The following is a 24,111-nucleotide window of genomic DNA, read 5'->3' as shown; positions in this document are numbered from 1 at the left end:
ACAAGAGATAACATGGTATGCTGTGGAAGTTCCTTTTGAAGTAGGAAGTGGAAGTGAAGAGCTTGGCTGGGAAAAGGAAGACTCTTTTATGCTATTCAAAAGAGATTCCATTTTTATTGTATAGGTGAGATGAGGGATCCCTAGAAGATCTATGGATAGGCTTCAGAGGTGTTGCAAAACCTCCAAAATTACATAAAATTATATTGTACATTTTTCTCAGAAGAAAGTAAAAAGCTTTATTTGTTATTTATTTATTCTCAAAAGGAAAACTACCTGAAATATGTTAATAATCATTGCTGAAAGCAATGTAAAAACTGAAATATTCTGAGTAAAAGAAATGACACAATTGTATTTTTGTGTGTGTGTTGAAAAAGATCATCAATCACAGTTTGTTAGTATAGACTGAAGTGATTTTGTGTATGTGCGTGTGTGACTGTTTGGAGAAGGAAGGCCAAAATTAAAGGCAAGATGATAATAAAGACAGTGATCTTCAAACTTTTGATTGTGGTATATTTTGTAAGGGGAGAAAACAATCCCATAACTTACTTTACTCCACCTATTGCTACTTTTCCGAGGAAAAAGTACTGAGTAATTATAATGAACTGTCACTTAAAAAGTCAAGTTTGGTTGAACAATATACACGTGCTTTAGCATTATCCTTATGAATATTAATATCTGAAGCAAAATGCATACATGTTGTTAATCACAATCATAAACATAAAGCATTGTGATATAAATCTACACTTATGGGAAATGATAATTACAAAGCAAGAAGGCAGGAACCAAAAACCATGGCATTGGTAAATGGTTTTTCTGAAAATTAGGGGAATTCTAACTACTTATGTACATTGCACACAGCCAGACTTCTTTGTAGGATACTAATTTAGAGTAATCAGTAAACCCTATTAATGTGCTAATTTTAGTTTATAAAAAACAAATTTTCAGTAATCCTTAATAACTCACAGACAACTAGATTTGGAAGACAACTAGGTTGGGAGGGGGAAGTGAGAACCATCTAAGAACTCCTAAAAAAAATAGCAAGAGAAACTCTGTATTTATAATTTAAAATTCTTCGTGAAGTGTCCACTGCCTAATTTCTTGAAATTATGTTTTACACATCTGTGTTTCTCCTTACCAGTCTCTCTCTCTCTTTGAATCATGGAATTTGAGTGTCCGTTCACTTATTTGTTTTTGTTTTACTTTTCATTAGTGTATTACTTCTATTTAGTAAGTTAACACATTTTAAATGAACAGTTGAAGGAATTTTTACATACTCCTGTGTAATCAACACAGAGATCAACATTTAGAATTTATCCAGCAACCCAAAGGCTCCCTATGCCTCCTTCCAATCAACACTTCTTCAAAGGTAGGCAGTACTTTGATCTCTGTCACCATTAGTTAGTTTCTCCTGTTCTGGGTGGCATAACAATGAAAACAGAGAGCACGTTTTCTTCATGTCTGGCTCACCTCACTCAACATTATGTCTTTGCTATTCCTCCATGTGTTGCCAGTTTGTAGCAATGGTTCATTTTTTCCTGTGTGGTATTTATTTGCATGAATATGCCAAAATTTACAGATTCAACTACTGATGGATTTTTTTTCATTCTTTTGATCATATGAATAGCTACTATGGATATTCTTAAATGTGTTTTTGGTAGACATATGCCCTCTGTTTCTTGACTATAGTCCAAGCAATGGAATTGTTGGGTCATAGGCTAGGTGCTTGTTTAGCTGCAGTAAATTCTGCTAGTTTTCCAAAATAATTGGGCATATTTGGACTCCTACAGCAATGATGAAAGTTCTTGTTTCTCCACACCATTAGTATTGCCCATACTCTTAAGTGTAGACTATCTCGTGTTTAGGAATTGTTTTTGTAAAAATAGCTCTTTGAGATATAATATCTATAAAATAAACTGCAAATATTTAAAGTATACAAATTGATGTTTTAAAATATGTATCCACCCATGAAATGATCACCACCAAAACAATGAACGTATCAATTATCTCCAAAAGTTTTCTGTTCCCCTTTGTAATTCCTCCCTTTCTTTGGCCTCACTGCCCCATTCCCAAGCAGCCACTGATTTGCTTTCTGTCATGATGGTTTGCATTTTCTAGTTTTATATAAATGGAATCACACAGTATCTACTCTTTGTTGTCTAGCTTCTTTAACTCTGCATAATTATTTTAAGATTCACCATGTCATCACATTTATCAAAAGTCAATTTTTTTGCTGAGTACTATTCCACTGTACAACTATATTACAATTTGTTATCCAGTCATCTGTTGATGAACATTTGGTTTGTTTCCATTTTGAGGCTATTACAAATAAAGCTGTTACAAACATTTATGTCGCAAGTCTTTGTAGGGGCATCTATTTTCTTTCTTTCTTTTTTTTTTTTTTTAAACTTAGAGTTTAATTAAGCAAAGAACAATTAGCAAATCAGGCTCTGGGGCTGCCACATGGCCACATGACATTTATGAACAGAAAAAAAGAAATGTTATAAGAGAAACAAAAGTGAGATAAGGAAATAGGTGGATTGGTTACAGCTCTGCATTTGCCTTATTTGAACATGGTTTAAACAGCTGACTGCCTGTGATTGGCTGAAACTCAGCTTCTCTCAGGTAAATACCTGGGAGTAGAATGCCTGGATCACATAGTAGGTGTACATTTAACTTTTTAAGAGATTGTCAAACTGTTTCCCAAAGTGGTTCTACCATTTTACAATCACACATTTTACATATGTGTCTCATATGCACAACCAGCATGTGAGAGTTCTGTTTCCACCATATCCTTGCCAACACATGAAATGGTCAGTCTCTTTAATTTTAGCCATTCTAACAGATATGCAATAGTATCTCATTTTACTTTTAATTTGCATTTCTAATTAGTCATTTCCAATTACTAATGATGTTGAACTTTTTTTTATCATGGGCTCATTTGCCATCTATATATATTATATATGGTAAAGTCTTTGTTGAAATCTTTTTCCCACACAAAACATTGTTTTCTTATTACTGAGTTTTGAGAGTTCTTCATATATTCTAGAAACAAATTCTTTATCGAATAATTGCTTTGTAAATATTTTCTCAAAGTCTGTGACATCTGGCTTGTCTTCCAGTTTCTTAACATTGTCTTTTGAAGAATAGCAGTTTTCAATTTTGATGAAGCTCAATTTATTGATCTGTTTATATGGGTTGTGCTTTTGGTGCTGTATCTAAGAAACTGTTGCCCAACTCAAGGTCCAAAGATTTCCTACCATGTTTTCTTTAAGAAGTTTTATAGTTTAATGTTTCACATTTCAGCTTGTGATCCATTTTGAGTTTTTATGTATAGTGAAATGGTGCAATGTATAGATCCAAGTTCTTTTTTTGCATATGGATACACACACACACACACACACACCCAACACACACACACACACACACAAAACACAAACACATACATGCAAACACACACAATTTACATTTAGTAAACAGCAAGAGATAAAACTGTAATCTAAAAAAAAACACACACACACACAAAGCAGATTTCTTTCTTGGTAGTGATCTCCATTAAAGACCATCTCCAGATGCATCTCCTCTTCTGTGTCAGGCTCTTGTAGTGGAACTAAGTCTATCTGATGAGTAGTTGCACTGTGTTTGTCTGTGTTGTGGTTTTAATTAGTTTCTATTCACCCCTGACTTCATGTATTATGGAGTGGAATGAGGGCTTTCTCTTCAGTAGATCCTGGGATCTGAGAACTAACAACATCCCAGAGATCCACTTGTGCTTTACAGCCATGTCACCTGGGGGAGTCTCCTCCTGCTTTACAGCCAAACTGCCAGGTTATGAGTTGCTGGGAGTTTTCTTTGTTCTTCAGTCTAGTCTCCTGTTTCTGTGTGTGGAGGTCTCTTGAAGCCTTGCTGCCCACCCTCTGGCCTTTGGAGGACAAACTCTCTACTCTCCATGAAGGTCCAGAATGTTTCAAAGGAGTATCTTAGCTCTCCTATTGATTCTCTAGGCCTTGGTAGTTGACAGTCTGGATTGCTTGTGAGGATTCCTGACCTATCTCAACTTTTACAGTTGGACATTAGAGTACCTCTGATGGATTTCTCTCCACTCGCCTTCCCTGTTACCTTGCCTCCAGAAAGAGCTTTGAACTTGCAGAAGATTCCACATACCCCAACAGGGGACCTCTTTTAGCTTTTCTTCTCTCCTCTCAACTTTTATACCCACTACTGTTGTATAATGACCCATGGGAAAAAGTGAATGAGTGAATGCAGACTTGCTCTGTGGCTATTTATCCTTGGGAATTAATCTGTTTCACTAGCCCATATGTGGTTATTGTATCTTGGTGAAAAACGAGCTGATTTCTCCTTATTCCCATCCATGGTGTCCCCCCGACCCTGTCCTTGCTCCAGTGATGAGAATAGCTGTAGGCTTATTTTTCCTAGATAAGGGCTACCTTCTGGAGTTTGTGTTTCTTTTCTTTCTAGATTTCTTTTTGTCTTTAGTCTCTTCTTTATTTTCTCTTTCTTTCTTTCTTTCTTTCTTTCTTGTAGCGATAAGAGTCTCGCTATGTTGCTCAGGTTGGTCTGGAACTCCTGGCCTCAGTGGCCCTAGTAGCCACCATACCTGGCCCTTCAGTTTTCTGAAGCATTTTTTAAAATTATGTCTGGGTTGTTTTGACTTTTAGCATGAGACTGACAGACTTTTGTGATTTTCTGTAACAGAATCAGAAGCAGAACTGAGATTTCGTCTTAATAAATTGTACCTCTACAAATAAAACTGTTTATGGTTATACAAGTAACTAATGTTCAGAGAGAAGTGACTGGCCAAGGTATAAAAATGAGGTAGGGGCTATCTTAGTCAACTCAGGGCTGCTGTATCAAAATGCTATAGGCTGGGTAGCTTAAACAACAGAAATCAATATTCTCACAGTTTTGGAGGCTGGGAGTCTGAGATCAGGACTAGCATCATTAGGTTCTTGTGAGGGCTCTCTTTCTGGCTTTGCAGACTGCCACCTTCTCCCTGTATCTTCCTATGGTGAAGAAAGAGTTCTGATGTCTCTTCTTCTTATAAGGCTACCAGTTCTATTAAATCAGAGCCCCACCCTTATGACCTCATTTAACCTTAACCGCCTTCTTAAAGACTCCATCTCAAATACAGTCACATAGGGGGTTAAGACTTTAACATATGAATTTGGGGGCAGGGTGAAGGGGGGCACAATTCAGTCCAAAGTAGGGTCCTAGCTGAATTATAATCCAACACTTTTGATTTCTAGTCCTTCTAGGGTGAGGACTTACAGGGTAAATGCAGGGTCAAGGGAGTCGGTGTTGTGTTGAAATTTTAAAAGCATGGGCTATAAAGTCAGAAAAACCTGAGCTTAATTGTGAGAGTTTGATGGGGTTACATGTATAAAGTGCCTATGTGTCTTTATTGTACTTGTAGGATTTTCACTTTTAGAGATGACTGAGTGATGGCAGAGAAAGGCTAATGTCATTGAAAGAAGATTTCATTGTAATTCAGTTCTCAAGAGGAGGGGACATGCCATGCCACTCAGGACCACAAGTGGAAGCACCTGGGTCAGTTAGAAGGCATAAAGAGCAGGAGGAAAGCATGGCCCAAAGCCTTTATTGTGATTTCCATGAGAAGGAAGGAGCAAGGCAGGGTAAATGTTTAAAATTTGCTAGTTTGGGTAATTTCCACAGACTCTGGACTATAGGGATGGGCTCTAGTTCTTAGGTACCTGGCCCAGGGGTGATTTAGGGGAGGACAAATATTGGCTTGGTGTGTGGTAGTTGGATAGATACAGCCACGGCCCCAAAGGTTTGGGGTGTGGCTTTGGATTTACTGTGTAGCATACGAAAGGTGTGCTCCCAGGCGAGTTATTTAGTGTGTCTAGGAATTAACTAGCCCAGGAAGGAACAGTCTCTCCCCTCCCAGTAGCGCTCCTAAGATGTCAAACCATCATAAAATACAAAGTCATGATTAACACATTATCTCATTTCCTGGCATATCAGTACATGCTTCATGAGTGGTGGTCTCTTCCATAATCCCTTAGTCTTTGTCAACCCCACTTTCACCTCAGCAGCTTCTGAAAGATTTTTTTCTCAGTATTTCTGTCTGGATAATCCAGGCCTTGGTTTCTCCCTCTCATAACTACATCTTGATGGACAATGCCTGTGTAAGGCTGAGAGCCCCATTAAGAGGGAGTCCTTTCAGATTCTGTTAGGGAAGGGGCAGGACTAGAAAATAAGAGTAATCTGGAAGGGGCCAGCTTTGTTGAAGGATTGATATCCCTATTTTCAAGCTAAAAGTGAAGGAGTCTCAGTCTGAAGCCCCATGGGTTGGGGCTCACCATGCATCAGCATTCTGGCAACAGAGAAGACAAGTAGAAAATCTATTTAGCTACATGCTTTAGCAACAAATGTGTCAAGACTGGTGAAAGGACAATATTGGCCTCTCCTCAAGAAAGAATGATGTTAGGCTGGGTGCAGTGGCTCACGCCTTTAATTCCAGCACTTTGAGAGACCAAGGACGGCAGATCACAAGGTCAGGAGTTCGAGATCAGTTTGGTCAATATGGTGAAACCCCATCTTTACTAAAAATAAAATAGTTAGCTGGGCATGGAGTCCCAGCCACTCAGGAGGCTGAGGCAGGAGAATCACTTGAACCCGGGAGGCAGAGGTTGCAGTGAGCCAAGATTGCACCATTGTAGTCCAGCTTGGGTGACAGAGTGAGACTCTGTCTTAAAAAAAAAAGAAAGACTGAGGTTAGCAACAATTGCAATAGCTATAATGAACAGTTCATTTTCCTGAGTTGTGTGGGCTGTCCAGTGTCAGTATGCAGTAAGAAAAAACAAGATTGATACTCTGGACTGAGTAAGTACCCTTGGAATCTTTGAACATCAAAGAAAAAGGTACTTGTAGATGTAAAAAACATAATTTTCTGTTAACGTGGCCAAATGGGCCCTTAATTAGTTAAGCACCTCTGAATGGCAAAGCAGGACACAAAGACAGGGCACCATTCAGAATACAGAATTATGAAACCCATGGAACCTGCATAAATATCTTTCTTTCCAAACTCATCCTACCATGAAGAGATTATCCATGGCTGAATTGGCACCATCAGAGTTCATATTTCCCTCAAGTGATATGAACTTGGCTCCAGATGCCTCACAGATACTTGCCCAAGCAACCTCTCCAAAATAAAGGTTAAGAAGCTGCACTCATATCTATGATTCTGGCCAGTTATTCATACACTATGAAACTCAACTTCTTCTTACATAAGATAAGAATATTAACATCTACTTTGTGGCTTTGTTGAAATCATACCATGAAGACTATGGTACATTTAAATAATAAATAAATGATAGCTCCTTCTCTTCCTATCCCCAGTTTGCTCACCTTTCTAAACAATAAACAAGTTATTATCTCAAAGCCATACAGTTAGATGGAAATTAAACAATCTGCTCCTGCATGATATTTAGGTAAACAATTAAATTAAGGCAGAAATCAATACATTATTTGAAACTAATGGGAACGAAAATACAACATACTAGAATCTCTAGGACACAGCTAAAGCAGTGTTCAGAGGAAAGTTTATAGCACTAAACACTCATATAAAAATTTTTAAAAGATCTTAAATTAACAATCTAACATCCCACCTAGAGGAACTAGAGAAACAAGAGCAAACCAACTCCAAAGCTAGCAGAAGACAAGAAATAACCTAAATCAGAGCTGAACTGAAAGAAAAAAGAGACTCAAAAACCATTAAAAAGATCAACAATGTATATGGTTGTAACACTCCAGTTTATACCCTTGAAAAAGGGAATATAGCCATTCTATAACGTTTAGTGATTTGGATTACTCTTAATTGTATGCAAGTTGCCTTATTGTGTATTGTCCCTTAATTTTAGTACTCAGGATTCATGCTTGAAGAAATGCAGGCAGACCTCTGTTATCCTAAAAACTAGAATTTTTAATGACCACAGCAAGCAAGCATGCAGTTTTGAGACCCTTGAAAGGGTCTTGCCTCACCCACGCTGGAGTGCAGTGGCTCTCTGAGGCTCACTACAGCCTCAAACTCCTGGACTCAGGTGATCCTCAGCCTCCCAGTGGACTTTGTAGACAGCCTGATGGAGTCTCATGGCAAAAGAGGATTAAACAACATCTCCAATTTTAATAAATTTCTGCAATCCAAAAAAAAAATCAACAAATCCATGCATTTGTTTTTTGAAAGAATCAACAAGATTGATAGACCACTAGCTAGACTAATGAAGAAAAAAAGAAAATATCCAAATAAACAAAATCAGAATGACAAAGGGGACATTACCACTGACCTCACAGAAATACAAAAACCCCTCACAAACTGCTATGAACACTTCTATGCACACAAACTAGAAAACCTAGAAGAAATGGTTGGTTGATAAATTCCTGGAAACACACAAATTAGAAAACCTACAAGAAAGGGTGATAAATTCCAGGAAACATATAACCTCCCAAGATTTAACCAGGAAGAAGTTGAATCCCTGAACAGACCAATATTGAGTTCCAAAACTCAACCAGTAATAAAAAGCCTACCAACCAGAAAAGGCCCAGGACCAGATGGAGTCACAGTTGAATTCTACCAGATGTGTAAAAAGCTGGTACCATTCCTATTGAAACTACTCCAAAACATTAAGGAAGAGGACTCATTTCTAACTCATTCTATGAGGCCAGCATCATCCTGATACCAAAACTTGGCAGAGACACAACAAAAGAAGAAAACTTCAGGTCAATACCCTTGATGAACATAGATGCCAAAATCCTCAACAAAACACTAGCAAACTGAATACAGCAGCACATCAAAAAGCTAATCTACCATGATCAAGTACAGTTCATCCCTGGGATGCAATGTTGGTTCAACATATGCAAATTAATAAATGTGATATACCACATAAACAGAACTAAAATCAAAACCACATGATCATCTCAATAGATGCTTAAAAGGCTTTTGATAAAATTCAACATTCATTCATGTAAAAAACCCTCCACAAACTCGGCATTGAAGGAACATACCTCCTTCATGACATCCATGACATCCATGATGCCATCCATGACAAACCCATAGCCAACATCATACTGAATGGACAAAAGTTGGAAGCGTTCCCCTTTAGAACCAGAACAAGCCAAGGATGCCCACTCTCATCACCTCTATTCAACATAGTACTGAAAGTCCTAGCCAGAGCAATCAGGCAAGAGAAAGAAATAAAAGATATCCAACTAGGAAGAGAGAAAGTCAAACTATCTCTGCAGACAGTATAACATATACCTAAAAATACCCATAGTCTCTTCCCAAAAGCTCCTAGATTTGATAAACAACTTCAGCAAAGTTTCAGGATACAAAAATCAATGTACAAAAATCAGTAGCCTTTCCATACAGCAACAACATCCAAGCTAAGAACCAAATCAAGAATGTAACACCATTCACAATAGCCACAAAAAGAATAAAATACGTAGGAATACAGCTAACTAGGGAGGTGAAAGAGCTCTACGATGAGAATTATAAAACACTGCTCAAAGAAATCGAAGATGACACAAATAAATGAAAAACATTCCATGCTCATGGATAGGAAGAATCTATATTGTTAAGACGGTTGTACTGCCCAAAGCAATTTACAGATTCAATGTTATTTGTATCAAACTACCAATGACAATCCTCACAGAGTGAGGAAAAGACATTTAAAAGCTCATATGGAACAAAAAAAGGGCCTGAATAGCCAAGGCAATTATAATCAAAAAGAAGAAACCTGGGAACCAGGTGCAATGGTTCATACCTGTAATTCCAGCACTTTGGGAGGCCAAGGTAGGCAGACCATGTGAGCTCAGGAGTTTGAGACCAGCCTGAGAAGCATGACAAAACTCCATCTCTACAAAAAATAGAAAAATTAGCTGGGCATGGTGGCACACACCTGCAGTTTGAGCTACCCAAGAGGCTGAGGTGGATGGATCACTTAAGTCTGGGAGGCAATGGTTGTAGTGAGCTGAGATTGTGCTATTGCACTTAACCCTGGGCAACAGTGAGACCCTGTCTCAAAAAAAAAAAAAAATGACAAAGCTGGAGGCATCATGTTACCTGACTTCAAACTATACTACAGGGCTACAGTAACCAAAACAGCATGATACTGGGTACAAAAAGAGACACATAGACCAATGGAACAGAATAGAGATCCCCAGGAATAATGTCACACACTTACAACCATCTAATCTTTGGCAAACTTGACAAAAACAAGCAATGGGGAGAGTACTCCGTATTCAATAAATGGTGCTGAGATAACTGGACAGCCATATGCAGAATACTGAAACTGTACCCATTTCTTACACCATATACAAAAATAGATTCAAGATGGATTAATGACTTAAATATAAAACCAAAGACTATAAAAGCCCTGGAAGATAACATAGGAAATAGCATTCTGGACACAGGACCTGACAAAGATTTCATGATGAAGACATCAAAAGCAATTGCAACAAAAACGAAAATTAACAAATGGGACCTAATTAAACTAAACAGCTTCTACATAGCAAAATAAGCTATCAACAGAGTAAACAGACAACCTACAGCATGGGAGAAAATATTTGCAAGCTAATCATCTGACAAAGTCTAATATCCAGAATCTATACAAAACTTAACCAAATCTATAAGCAAAAACAACCCCATTAAAAAGTAAGCAAAAGACATGAATAGACACTTTTCGAAAGAAGACATGCATGCAGCCAATAAGTATATGAAAAAATGTTCACTATCACCAAACATTAAAGAGATGTGAATGAAAACCACAATGAGATACTATCTTACACCAGTCAGGATGGCTGTTATTAAAAAAAAAATAACAGATGCTGGTGAGATTGCAGAGAAAAGGATATACTTAAACACAGCTGGTGGGAATGTAAATTAGTTCAGCTATTGTGGAAAGCAGGGCTATAATTTCTCAAAGAACCTAAAACAAAATTACCATTCAGCCTAGCAACACCATTATTGGGTATATTTTTGATGAGGTTTGTCTGTTTCCCTACCCGAATCTCAACTTCAGTTGTAGCTCCCATAATCCCCACCTGTCATGGGAGGGACCTAGTGGGAGGTAACTGAATCATGGGGCAGGTTTTTCCCATGCTGTTCTCATGATAGTGAATAAGTCTCATGGCATCTGATGGTTTTATAAAGGGCAGTTTCCCTGCAGATGCTCTCTTGCCTGCCACCATGTAAGATGTGTCTTTGCTCCTCCTTCCCCTTCTGCCATGATTGTGAGGCCTCCCTAACCATGTGGAACTGTACGCCCATTAAGCCCCCCACCCCTTTTTTTAAATAAATAACCCAGTCTCAGGTATGTCTTTATTAGCTGCATGATAACGGACCAATATGTAAATTGATACTGGGAGTGGAGCGCTGCTTTAAAGATGTCAAAAATGTGGAAGCAACTTTGGAACTGGGTAGCAGGCAGAGGTTGGAACAGTTTGGAGGGCTCGGAAAAAGACAGAAAAATGTGGGAAAGTGTGGAACTCCCTAGACTGGGATGGCTTGGAAAATAGGAAAATGTGGGAAAGTTTGGAACTTCCTAAACACTTGTTGAATGGCTTTGACAAAAACGCTGATAGTGATATGGGCAATAAAGTCCAGGCTGAGGTGGTCTCAGATGGAGATGATGAACTTGTTGGGAACTGGAGCAAAGGTGACTCTTGTTATGCTTTAGCAAAGAGACTGGTGGCATTGTGCCCCTGCCCTAGAGATCTGTGGAACTTTGAACTTGAGAGAGATGATTTAGAGTATTTCTCAGCAGCAAGGCATTCAAGAGGAAGCAGAGCATAAAAGTTTGAAAATTTCCAGCCTGATGATGCAATAGAAAAAAAAACACCCATTTTCTGGGAAGAAATTGAAGCCTGCTGCAGAAATTTGCAAAAGTAACAAGGAACTGAAAGTTAATCACCAAGACAATGGGAAAAATGTCTCCAAGGCATGTCAGAGACATTTACAGTATCCGCCTCCCATCATAGGCCTGGAGCCCTAGAAGGAAAAAATGGATTTATGGGCTTGCCCAGGCCCCTTGTTGTGTGCAGCCTAGGGACATGGTGCCCCGAGTCCCAGCTGCTTCAGCTACAGCTATGGCTAAAAGGGGCCAATATAAAACTCAGGCTATAGCTTCAGAGGGTGAAAGCCCCAAGGCTTGGTAGCTAACATGGTGTTGGACCTGTGGGTGTACAGAAGGCAAGAATTGAGATTTGGGAACCTCCACCTAGATTTCAGAGGATATATGGAAATGCCTGGATGTCCAGGCAGAAATGTGCTGCAGGGGTGGAACCCTCATGGAGAACCTCTGCTAGGGCAGTGCAGAAGGGAAATGTGGGGCTGGAGCCCCCACACAGCATCTCCACTGGAACATTACCTGGTGGAGCTGTGAGAAGAGGGCCATGGTCCTCCAGACCCCAGAATGGTAGATTCACTGGTAGCTTACACTATGTACCTGGAAAAGCTGCAAGCACTCAATGCCAGCCCATAAAAGCAGCAGGGAAGGGAACTATACCTTGCAAAGCCACATGGGTGGAGCTGCCCAAGGCTATAGCAGCCCACCTCTTCTATCAGTGTGACCTGGATGTGAGACACAGAGTTTTAAGATCTGACTGCACCACTGGATTTCAGACTTGCAGGGGGCCTAAAGCCCCTTCATTTTGGTCAATTTCTCCCCTTTGGAATGGGTGTATTTACTCAATGCCTGTACCCCCATTGTACCTAGCAAGTAACTAACTTGTTTTTGATTTTACAGGCTCATAGTTGAAAGGGACTTACCAATGGTGAAATGAGTTAAAAGACTTTGGGGGACTGTTAGGGAGGCATGATTGGTTTTGAAATATGAGGACATCAGATTTGGGATGGGTCAGAGGCAGAATGATATGGTTTGGCTGTGTCCCCACCCAAATGTCTTCTTGAATTGTAGCTCCCATAATTCCCACCTGTCATGGGAGGGACCTAGTGGGACATAATTGAATCATGGGGGCAGGTTTTTCCCCATGCTGTTCTCATGACAGTTTGAATAAGTCTCATGAGATCTGATGGTTTTATAAAGGGCAGTTTCCCTGCACATGCTTTCTTGCCTGCTGCCATGGAAGACATGCCTTTGCTCCTGCTTCAGCTTCTGCCGTGATTGTGAGGCCTCTCCAGCAATGTGGAACTGTGAGTCCATTAAACCTATTTTTCTTTATGAATCACCCAGCCTTACTATGTCTTTATTGGCAGCGTGAGAACAGACTAATACCCAAAGGAATATAAATCATCCTGCCATAAAGACACATGTATGGATATGCTTATTGCAACAATATTCACAATAGCAAAGATATGGAATCAATTTATCAATGGTAGACTGGATAGAGAAAATGTGGTATATATACACTATGGAATACTGTGTAGCCACAAAAAAGAATGAGATCCTATTCTTTGCAGCAACATGGATAGAGTTGAAGGCCATTATCCTAAGCAAACTAACACAGAAATGGAAAACCAAATATTTCACATTCTCACTTGTAAGTGGGAGCTAAACAGTAAGAACACATGGACACAAAGAGGATAAAACAGATACCAGGGCCTACTTGAGGATGGAAAGTGGGAGGAGGGAGAAGATAAAAAAACTACCTACCAGATACTATGCTTATTACCTGAATGATAAATAATTTGGATACGAAATTCCCAGGACATGCAGTTTACTCATATAACAAACCTACACATGTATCCCTAAACTTAAAATAAAAGTTAAATATATATATGTATTTAATATATGGTATATTTTGTACACCATATTTTGGCTGATATATATTTATATACTACCTAAAAATACAGCTATTAAAAGTTGATCACAGTAATCAAGACAGTGTAATACTGAAAGAAGGAAAGACAGATCAATGGAACAGAATAGAGAACCCAGAAATAGACCCACACAAATATACCCAGTTATGTTTTGACAAAGGAACAAAGGCAATTCAACACAGGAGGGATAGCATTTCTCAACAAATGATGTAGGAGCAAATGGACATTCACTGGCAAAAAAAAAAAAAAAAAAAAAAAAAAAATTAACTTCAACCTTGACCTCACACCTTCGGAAAAATTAAAGTGGATCACAATCTGAAAAGTAAAATGCAGAACTATAAAATTCTAGGAAAGAACACAGGAGCAAATCCTTGAAGCCTAGGACTAAGTAAAGAGTTCTTAGATTTGACACCAAAATTACAATTCACAAGAGGAAAAATAGACACATTTTACCTCATCAAAATAAAAAATTTTTGCTCTGCAAAAAATTTTTTTAAATTCCTGTTGAAAGGATGAAAAGACAAATTACAGACTGACAGAAAATATTTGCAAATCACTTATCAGACAAAGGCCTTTTACCTAGAATGTATAAAGAACCCTGAAAATTCAAAATGAAAAGTAAACAATCCCACTAAAAAATTGGACACTGACACAGAAGGACATTCACAAACATTTCGCCAAAGATGATATACGGGTGGCAAATAAACATGTGAAAAGATGCTCAACATCATTAGCCTTTAGAGAAATGCAAATTAAAACTACAATGAAATATCATCACACACATATAAGAATGGCTAAAATTAAAAACACAGTAACACCAAATGCTGGCAAAGATGCAGAGAAATTGGATCACTTACACATTTCTGGTGGGAATGTAAAATATTACAGCCACTCTGAATAATAGCCCAACATATTATTTTCAGGCTGCTATAACAAAACAGCACAGACAGTGTGGCTTATAAACAGTGGAAATTTATTTTTCACAGTTTTGTAGACTGGGAAGTCCAATATCAAGCCACCAGCAGATTTGGTGTCTGGTGAGAATTCATAGATCGCTGCCTTTTCACTGTTCCCACATGGCAGAAGGGGCAAATAAGCTCTCTGGGGTTTCTTTTATAAGGTCACTAATCCCATTCATGAAGGCTTGGCCCTCATGATCTAATCATCTCCCAAAAGTCCTATCTCCTAATACTATCTCCTTGGGAGTAAGGATTTCAACATATGAATTTGCAGGGGACACAGTCAGACCATACCACCTGGCAACTCATGTCATGTCTCTGGGATATAAGTCATAGATAAATCATATCTTAAACATATGGCAAAAAATGGGTTTACCACACAATCCAGCAGTACATTCTTGGTTGTGTATCCCAGAGATGTGACATTTTTGCACAAGAACTTTTACGCACATATTCATAACAGCTTTATTCCTAATGGTCCCAAACTGTAAACTATCCAAATGTCCTTTAATGAATAAATGATTAAACAAACTCTGGTATGTCCACACCATGGAATACTACTCAGCAAGATAAAAGGAATGGACCAGCAATTTCATTGAATTGTCTACTTGTATCTTTTTGCATCTCATTGAGTTCTCTTATAATCATTACTTTGAATTCCTTTCCTGGAAATTTATTGATTTCATAATCATTGGAGTCTGTTAGTAGAAAGTTATCATGTTCCTTTGGTAGTGTGCCATTTTCTTGCTGTTTCATGTTTCTTGTGTCCCTGTGTTGATGATGCCTGTGCATCTAGCAGAACAAACACCTCTTCCAAAATTTCTAGAGTGGCTTTCACAGAGAAAGACTTTTACCTGGATTACGTTTTTATGTGCCAGTTGGGAAGAGTGTAGTGATTCCATTTCCAGATAGGTGCACTGGTATAGTCTCCATGCAGCTTATTCAGCTGTGTTCAATGTCAGCAATAACCATGGATGTCACAGTGGCCTAGGCTACAGAAGTTTGTGGTAGTGGCAGTGGTGTTAGGTTGTTAATGTCTTTGCTGTCAAGGATTTTTTGGGTCCTCCTAGTCTCATTTTCACCACAATGGAGACTTAGCAAGGGGATCCCTCTTGGTGTCAGGTCTAATGTCCCTACGAGCAGCTTCAGTGGCACTGGATTTCAAATGCAGGTACTCAGAGTAGCTGTTGGGCTAGGGTGTTAGGCTCAGGTTCTTGCAAACCTATTGTGGCACCTGGATCTTGGGGTACAGGTTTGCTCTCTGTGGCAGGGTTGGATGTAGGTTGCCCACAGTGCTAGGATATGTGACTCTGAGACACCCCCTAGCAGCTTGGGGCCAGGAGGTTGGGTTGTAGCTGTGATTCTACCCTTGAGGGGCAGGGCACAGTCCTGGCCTGACTCCAAAGGAGTACTCTGGAGTTTGAGCCTAGACTGCAGGGTCAGCTATAATTCAGGAGGCAGAGTCAATAGGACTCAATGGCAACTTGGGTCCCTGGGGATGAGGCACTATGTAGTGGTGACTGTAGGCTGTGAGATGGTGGGTCTTTGCAATATCCCAGACTCTGTGAGATCAGGTGCAATGACAGCAAGTACTTCTGAATGGCTGATTATGGCTGTCATTTGGGCTCTGGGGAGCAGGTAACAGCACAGCGATGACTCCACCTCCCCAGGGAAAGTGGTATCTCAGCAGCTCAGACTCTAGAGGGCTAATTCAGCTCCAGGAAAGCAGGGTACTAGAGTTGCTTAGTTTTAGGACTGTAATGTGGAGTGTTTTAGTTTAGCCACTGCTTTGTTTCCCTGGGATTCAGGATACTACATCAGCTCAGTCCTGAGATGCTCTACTGCTCAGCTTGCCCAAGGCTCCAATTCTCCAGCAGAGCACTGTGTTACTCTAGTTGGGGTGGAGGGGGTTGTGACTATCCCTGAGATGCAGGGCTCCACCAAAGCACTGTTCCTGTAGGAGGCAGTGCACAGTTTCAGCTCAGGCCACATGAGACAGGGCACAGTCACAGCTGAAAGAGGTAGATGGAGTTCTGCCAAAGCATTTCTCCAGGAGGGAATGCAAAGCTTCAGCTCTGGCCCAAAGGTTGAGAGGGATGAGTAAGTGTGGTGATTCCACCTTGACCCCCACTGGAGAGTGAGTGCTACAGGCTTCTAATTGGCCATCTTACTGACATCACTCACCTCCATATCAAAAAAGAAACAAACTACTGATATATACAACACCTTGGAAGAACCTCAAGAAAATTATGCTGAGTAAAAACAGCCAAACTCAAAGGGTATATATTGGATGATTCCACTTACCTACCATTCATGAAATAACATAATAATAGAGTTGGAGAACAGAACAGTAGTCACCAGGGTTTAGAATGAGAGACAGGAGATGAATGTGGTTATAAAGTGATAACATGATAGAATCTGGTGGTGATGGGACAGTTGAATATCTTGACTGTGGTGGTGCTTATGAAAGTTTCCACATGTGCTAAAATTGCATAGAGCTACACACACACACACGAGTACATGTATAATTGGTGAAATTTAAACAAGCTCTATAGGGCTGGGTACAGTGGTTCACGCCTATAATCCCAGCACTTTGGGAGGCTAAAGTAGGACAATCACTTGAACCCAGGAGTTCAAGTCCAGCCTGAGAAGAATAGGGAGACCCCGTCTTCATGAAAGGTTTAAAAAAAAATTAGCCAGGTGGTAAGAGCCTGTAATCCCAGCTACTTGGGAGGTGGGAGGATCACTGGAGCCCAGGAGGTCAAGGCTGCAGTGAGCTGTGACCACACTACTGCACTTTAGCTTAGGTAACAGATTCAGACCCTGTCTCATAAGTAAATAAATAAATACGCTCTATAGACTGCACCAATATCTATTTCTTGACTTTGAGACTGTACTATAGTTGTGGAAGATATTGACATTGGAGGATGCCAGAGGAAAAGTGAACAGAATTCTCTGTTCATTTCCTTGCTACCACGGGTGAGTCTATAATTATCTCAAAGTAAAAGCTTCTAAACAACTGCAATGAAATTTGCAAATAAAAAAGATCATTTATAATAAATAGGTTGGCTAGATATAATGAAAAAACTTTTGAACTTTCAAAAATTTTGAAAAAATTTGTTGACCTTTTCCTAAAACTAAAACCTACTTCTTTTTTTCTGCCTCTCATTCAGAATCTTTCAACAGAATCATCTTGACAATTAGAGGCTTGATATGGACAAAACAGGCCAGTGAGAAACATATTTATCTGGTTGCCTTATATCATACTGAGCTGGATATTCTGTCCTTTTAAGAAAAAGAAAACCAGGCATGAAAATGTACCATTTATCTTTCATTATTTTTTCTGGATGTATCACAAGTAACCTAGACCTTAATACTGTTTTGTTTTATGATTGTAAATGAAACATAGATGTTGCAAAACTGTAAACAATAAAGAATTTTTTTTAATAGGGTCATACTCTGTTGCCCAGTATTGGAGTAATCATGGCTCATTAACAGCCATGAACTCCTGGGCTCAAGCAATCTTCCTGTCTCAGCCGTCCAAGAAGCTGGGTCTACAGGTATGTGCTACCAACATCTGGCTAATTTTTTCATTTTTTTTAGAGATGGTCTCAGTATGTTGCCCAGGCTGGTTTTGAACTCCTGGTCACGGGTGATCCTCCCATCTCAGTCTTCCAAAGTGCAGGAATTATAGGCATAAGCCACCAAGCCCAGGTAAAATCATTTAAAAAAGAAGGTGTATTCTTTCCCTCAGAATCTCATCCCAAGAAACCACACATATCTTTTGGTAAGTCAGATAATTCAATATACACTATTGAATAATTTGCTTTTTTCATGGCACAATATTTCATACACAAATTTATTTGCCAGTGCTCCCTGTTTTTGCCATTGTTTGTATGTACTACAGTTTATTTAACCAATTTCCCACGGATGGACATTTGGATCCTTACCAATATTTTAACTAAATTTATTTAGCATTTTGAATAGTTTGTCCGTGTTTGCTCTGTATTACCCGAAAAAGTAGCAGTGGTTTAAAATAATAATCACTTATTTCATTTATGATTTGGTGGACTGGCTAGGCAGCTCTCCTGGTCTAGGCCACCCTGGCTGATTGCTGGGATGTCCGTAGTTAGTGGTTGGTTGGCAGCTAGGTGATTTCAGGTAGCTTCACTCACATGTCTAACAGTAGGCAGCCTGTTGTCTAGAATCATAGGAGGCAGCTAGTCTCTCATCATCCAGGCTAGCCTAGATTTATTCACATAGTGGCAAATTTCCAAGAGCAGCCAGAGGTCTAGCCCTAATTCACAAGCACTTTTCAAGCTTCTGGTTGTGTCATCTTTGCTAATGTTTTCTGACCAAAGTGAACGATGTGGCCAATCTAGAACTGAAGAGTGAAGAAGACAGACCCTACTTCTTGATGACAGGCTCTACAGCATTACATTACAAGGGCACAGATGTCAGATTAGGAAGAAATTGTGGCCCAGTGTTCAATCTACCACAAGGAGATGTGATCTACAGTCACATAGTTTTAGATGGATACCAAATTAGAAATCAATAACCGTCATATATACAAACAACAACCAGCTAGAAGGGAAAATAAAAGAAAATATTTTACTTACAATAGCAATAAAATATTTTTTAATCCAGAAATAAATCTAATAAAAGACACAAAAGATATATATGAAAGAAAAAAAAGTGTTAAGGAATGTAAAACTTGAACAAAAGGAAAAGTCTATTACATTCTTGATTAAGGAAGACCAACATAAAAATGTCAATTCTCTCAAAGTTGACCTACCAATATAACTAAATAGATCCTAATGAAAATATCAAGAAGATTGATTTTATTTTTTGAAAGTAGATAACAAATTCCAAAGTTTATACAGAAAAATGAATATGGTGATTTAAAAATGTCTGAAAATTCATTAGGAGGTAGAGTTTAATTCCCTTCTCCCTAAGTGTGGCTAGCTTACTTCTAATGAATATGATAAAGTGACAGTGTACCATTTCTGACACTAAGTCATAAAAATTATATGTCCTCCTCTTTGCTTTCTCCCCCTTAGATCATTTGTTCAGGGGGAAGTCAGCTGTAATGTTGTGAGAATACTCAAAAAACTCTACGGAGAGATCCATGTGGTGAGTTAACAGAGGCTTTTGCCAACAACCAGTGAGGAACAGAGGCCTCCTGCTAAAACTAACTTGTAAGTAGATCCTTCAACACCAGTCAAGTCTTTGGATGATTCCAGCCACAACTGATATCTTTTCTACAATCTCATGAGACACCCTGAGCTGAAACTACTTGGAAAGAGACTTTTAAACTCCTGACATACAAAAATGATGAGAAAATAAATGTTTATAAGCCATTATATTTGGAGGGAAATTTGTTACACAGCAATAAATAACTAATATAGCGAGTAAGCAATAATAGAAATAAACCTTAAAAGCACAGATAATAAAGGGGGATTAACCTGATCATATGGTAAAGCACATTCTAAAGCTACAATAATTAAAACAATGAGGTACTGGCATACGAATAAACATACACATCAAAGGAGTATAATAGAAAGTTGATAAATAGGTATATGTCCACGGAAAAAATTTAGTATATGATAAAAGCAAAATTTCAAATCACTAGTGCAAAATGTGGATTATTCAATAAATGGCATTGTAGGAAATGAAGAGTTAGCCAAAAAAAATTAATTAAAAATCCATACTTCACATATTATATGAAAATAAATTATGAATAGATCAAATGTTTAAGTATTAAACATAAATTTTCTTTTAACTATGAGAAAATTTTAAAAAGAAAACCTCTGAGTGGAAATATAGAAGCCTTAAGAGATTAGTAAATTTACTTACACACACACATTCTGCATGGCTCAAACATTGTGTACAAAGACAAATGACGCACTGGGAAAATCTTTGCTGCTCGTATCACATATAAGGTACTGATCATCCTAATTTATAAAAGAGTGAACATAAATTGATAAGCAAAAAGACCAACAACCCTATGAAAAAATGAGTAACAAACAACTGACACAGAAAGAAAATACACATAGGTTTTAAACAAATAAAAAGATACTTAATGACCCTCATAATATAAGAAATGTGAATTAAAACTACAAATGGATGCTACTTTTTATCTATTTGGTTGGCAAAAATAAAAAGGCTTGACAAAATCCTATGTTGGCAAGGGTAAGAAGAAACACTCTCATACATTGCTGGTGGGAAAATGAACTGATACAATCTCTTCAAGATCATTTTGGCAAATTTGTTACCTGTCAAATTTACTCAGCCAATCCATTTCTAGGATTATGTCTCATAAATGTATATAGACATATATAAAGTTATTCTCTTTGGCATTATTTATCACAGCAAAACACTGGGAACAACTTAAATGCATTGAAGAGGAAACATTAAATAAATTATATCACACACATACAATGAGATAATATGGAGTCATAAATAAGATCAAGGAAGTTAATTATATACAGATATAGCATGTCTACAAGATATATTTAAACATTAAAAAGCAAGGTGCAGGTCAGATGTGGTGGCTCATGCCTGTAATCCTAGCACTTTGGGAGGCCAAGGAGGGCAGAATGCCTGAGCTCGGAGTTCAAAACCAGCCTGGGCAACATGGTGAAACTCCATCTCTACTAAAAATACAAAAAAATTAGCCAGGCATGGTGGTGTACACCTGTAGTCCAAGCTACTCGGGAGGCTGAGGCAGGAGAATTGCTTGAACCTGGAAGGCAGGGGTTGCAGTGAGCCAAGATCATCACACCACTGCACTCCAGACTGGGTGACGGAGAGAGACTCTGTCTTCAAAAAAAAGCAAGGTGCAGACACTTAACATATGTGAGGGGTTTCATCGTGTTGCCCAGGCTGGTTTTGAACTCCTGAGCTCAGGCAATCTGCCCACCTCGGCCTCCCAAACTGCTAGGATTACAGGCGTGAGCCACCACGTCTGACCTGCACCTTGCTTTTTAATGTTTAAATATACCCTATAGACATGCTATATCTGTATATAATTAACTTCCCTGATCTTATTTAGTGACTTGCTGGAAGTCACTAAACAAATGAAAAATCAAATAGTAATAACGAACCCTGGAGGAGGTAGGAGATCAATACCCAGAGTTTTTTCATTATCTGAAATATCCAGTTTGTAATATTGGCAAGTATATGACACAGCACAAAGGAGGTGGATGGGAGCAAACTTCTATTGAGCTAAGAAAATAACTACAGACAGGAAAGTAATAATTATAATAATGTATTGTTAGGTTTGTAAGAATATATGTAATATGTATTTCAACAATACAATGAAAAAGGGGGAAGAGAATACAGCTATATAGGATTAACATTTCTATACATGACTAAAATTAAGATATTATGAATCAGAAGCTGATTCTGATAAGTCAAGATGTATAAGGTACAACCTAGATCAACTAAATCAACTACTAAAAAATGTTTAAAAATAGACAAAAATCAGCGACGCAAGATGGCAGCCACCACGGGCTCAGACAATTTATGGAAACCAAATATACAGCCTTAAAATAGAATGTGGACCTAAATACCCAGAAGCACCCCCCCTTTGTAAGATTTGTAACAAAAATTAATATGAATGGAGTTAATAGTTCTAACGGAGTGGTGGACCCAAGAGTCATATCAGTGCTGGCAAAATGGCAGAATTCATATAGCATCAAACTTGTCCCGCAAGAGCTTCGGCGTCTAATGATGTCTAAAGAAAATATGAAACTCCCTCAGCTGCCTGAAGGACAGTGTTATAGCTATTAATCAAAAAGAAAAACCACAGGCCCTTCCCTTCCCCTCCATTTGATTTAAGCAGTCTTCATTTTCCACAGGAGTAAATTTTCTAGATACATCTTGTAGACCTCAAAGTACCGGAAAGGAAGCTCCCATTCAAAGGAAATTTATCTTAAGATACTATAAATGATACTTATTTTTTGCCCATTTGAAATATGTAAGTTGTGCTATAACAAATCATCCTGTCAAGTGTAACCGCTGTCCACATAGTTGAACTTCTGGGATCAAGAAAGTCTGTTTAAATTGATTCCCATCATAACTGGTGGGGCACATCTAACTCAACTGTGAAAAGACACATCACACAATCACCTTGCTGCTGATTACACGGCCTGGGGTCTCTGCCTTCTCCCCTTACCCTCCTGCCTCCCACCCTCCCTGCAACAACAGCCCTGTAGCCTGGAGGGCTTGTTAGAGTAGCTGTGAAGGTTTCAGGTCGCAGCCTGTGGGACTACTGCTGGGTGTGTGGGGTGCTTTGCCTGCACCCCTGGTTTCTTTAAGTCTTAAATGATGCCCCTTCCAAGCCATCATCCTGTCCCCACACTCCTCCACTCTTGCCCTTGTCCGAAGCATAGATTGTAACCCCTCCGCTCCCCTCTGAGATTGGCCTTCGGTGAGGAATTCAAGGCTTTCCCCATATCTTCTCTCCCCAACATTTATCGAGGGGTGCTGCTTTTTCTTCCCTCCTCCTGAAGTTCCTTTTTGCACCATCGCCACCCAACACCTTCCATGACACTTCGTTGCTTTGGCCAGAAGCCATGGGGTAAGGTTGAAAAGAGTCTCTGACCTCCCTTGTTTAGTTTCAGAACCATACTTTTTCACTCTCCACCAGCCTGGGAAATGAATATTGGGTCCTCAGCCCTGCCACCCTCTTTTGTCATCAGCTGATGTGTTGTTTTTAGCTCAGGTTTTGATAAGGTGAAAAGAATAGTCACCAGGGTTACTCAGACCTGCCAGCTCTCAGAGTCCTGGGTGGTTGAACTTGGAGAAAGACCACATGAAGACACTTGTAAGCACACATGATCCCTCTGAATTGTTTTACTTTCCTGTAATTGCTTTTGCTTTTAAAACTGAAGAAGTTTTAAGCAGGGCTTTCATTTGGCCATCCTTGCAATCCATTGGGGTCTAGTTTGGAATCTGACATCTGGAAAAAAAAAACCTTGAATCCGGTGCATGCCTTGGTTTTGGTGCTGCTGCTCCTCAAGATCCTCAGCAGGGGTTAAGAAAGAACCCAGTGTGCACAGCAGATCCCCAAAATTGGCGGGCTTGACCTCCTGGCAAATTGCTGCATCTTTCTACTTTCTGTTCAGGACCACTAAATGCTGAAATGTGGATGCATACCAAAATAAAAACAATTCATGTGTACTAAAGTTTTTTTTTTTTTAATTTAGTATTTGTGTAAAACCACCTTTTGAAGCAGCAACTATCAAGTCTGAAAAGCAATTGATGTTTCCATCGATCTTTTTCCAGGGGAAAACCTTAGTTCTGAGGATTTAACATCCTGTAAGTGAAGTT

At 39.0% G+C, this 24,111-nt stretch overlaps 1 pseudogene; it reads left to right on the top strand.

Moving 5' to 3' along the window:
• Positions 1–791: 791 nt before the first annotated feature.
• On the top strand, positions 792–22,626 carry LOC108289734 (annotated as a pseudogene).
• The last annotated feature ends 1,485 nt before the right edge of the window (positions 22,627–24,111 follow it).

This window comes from Cebus imitator, unplaced genomic scaffold, assembly GCF_001604975.1.
Source record: "Cebus imitator isolate Cc_AM_T3 unplaced genomic scaffold, Cebus_imitator-1.0 Scaffold414, whole genome shotgun sequence".
In the NCBI taxonomy this organism is placed as follows: domain Eukaryota; kingdom Metazoa; phylum Chordata; class Mammalia; order Primates; family Cebidae; genus Cebus; species Cebus imitator.
This window is presented reverse-complemented; position numbering and strand designations above follow the sequence as displayed.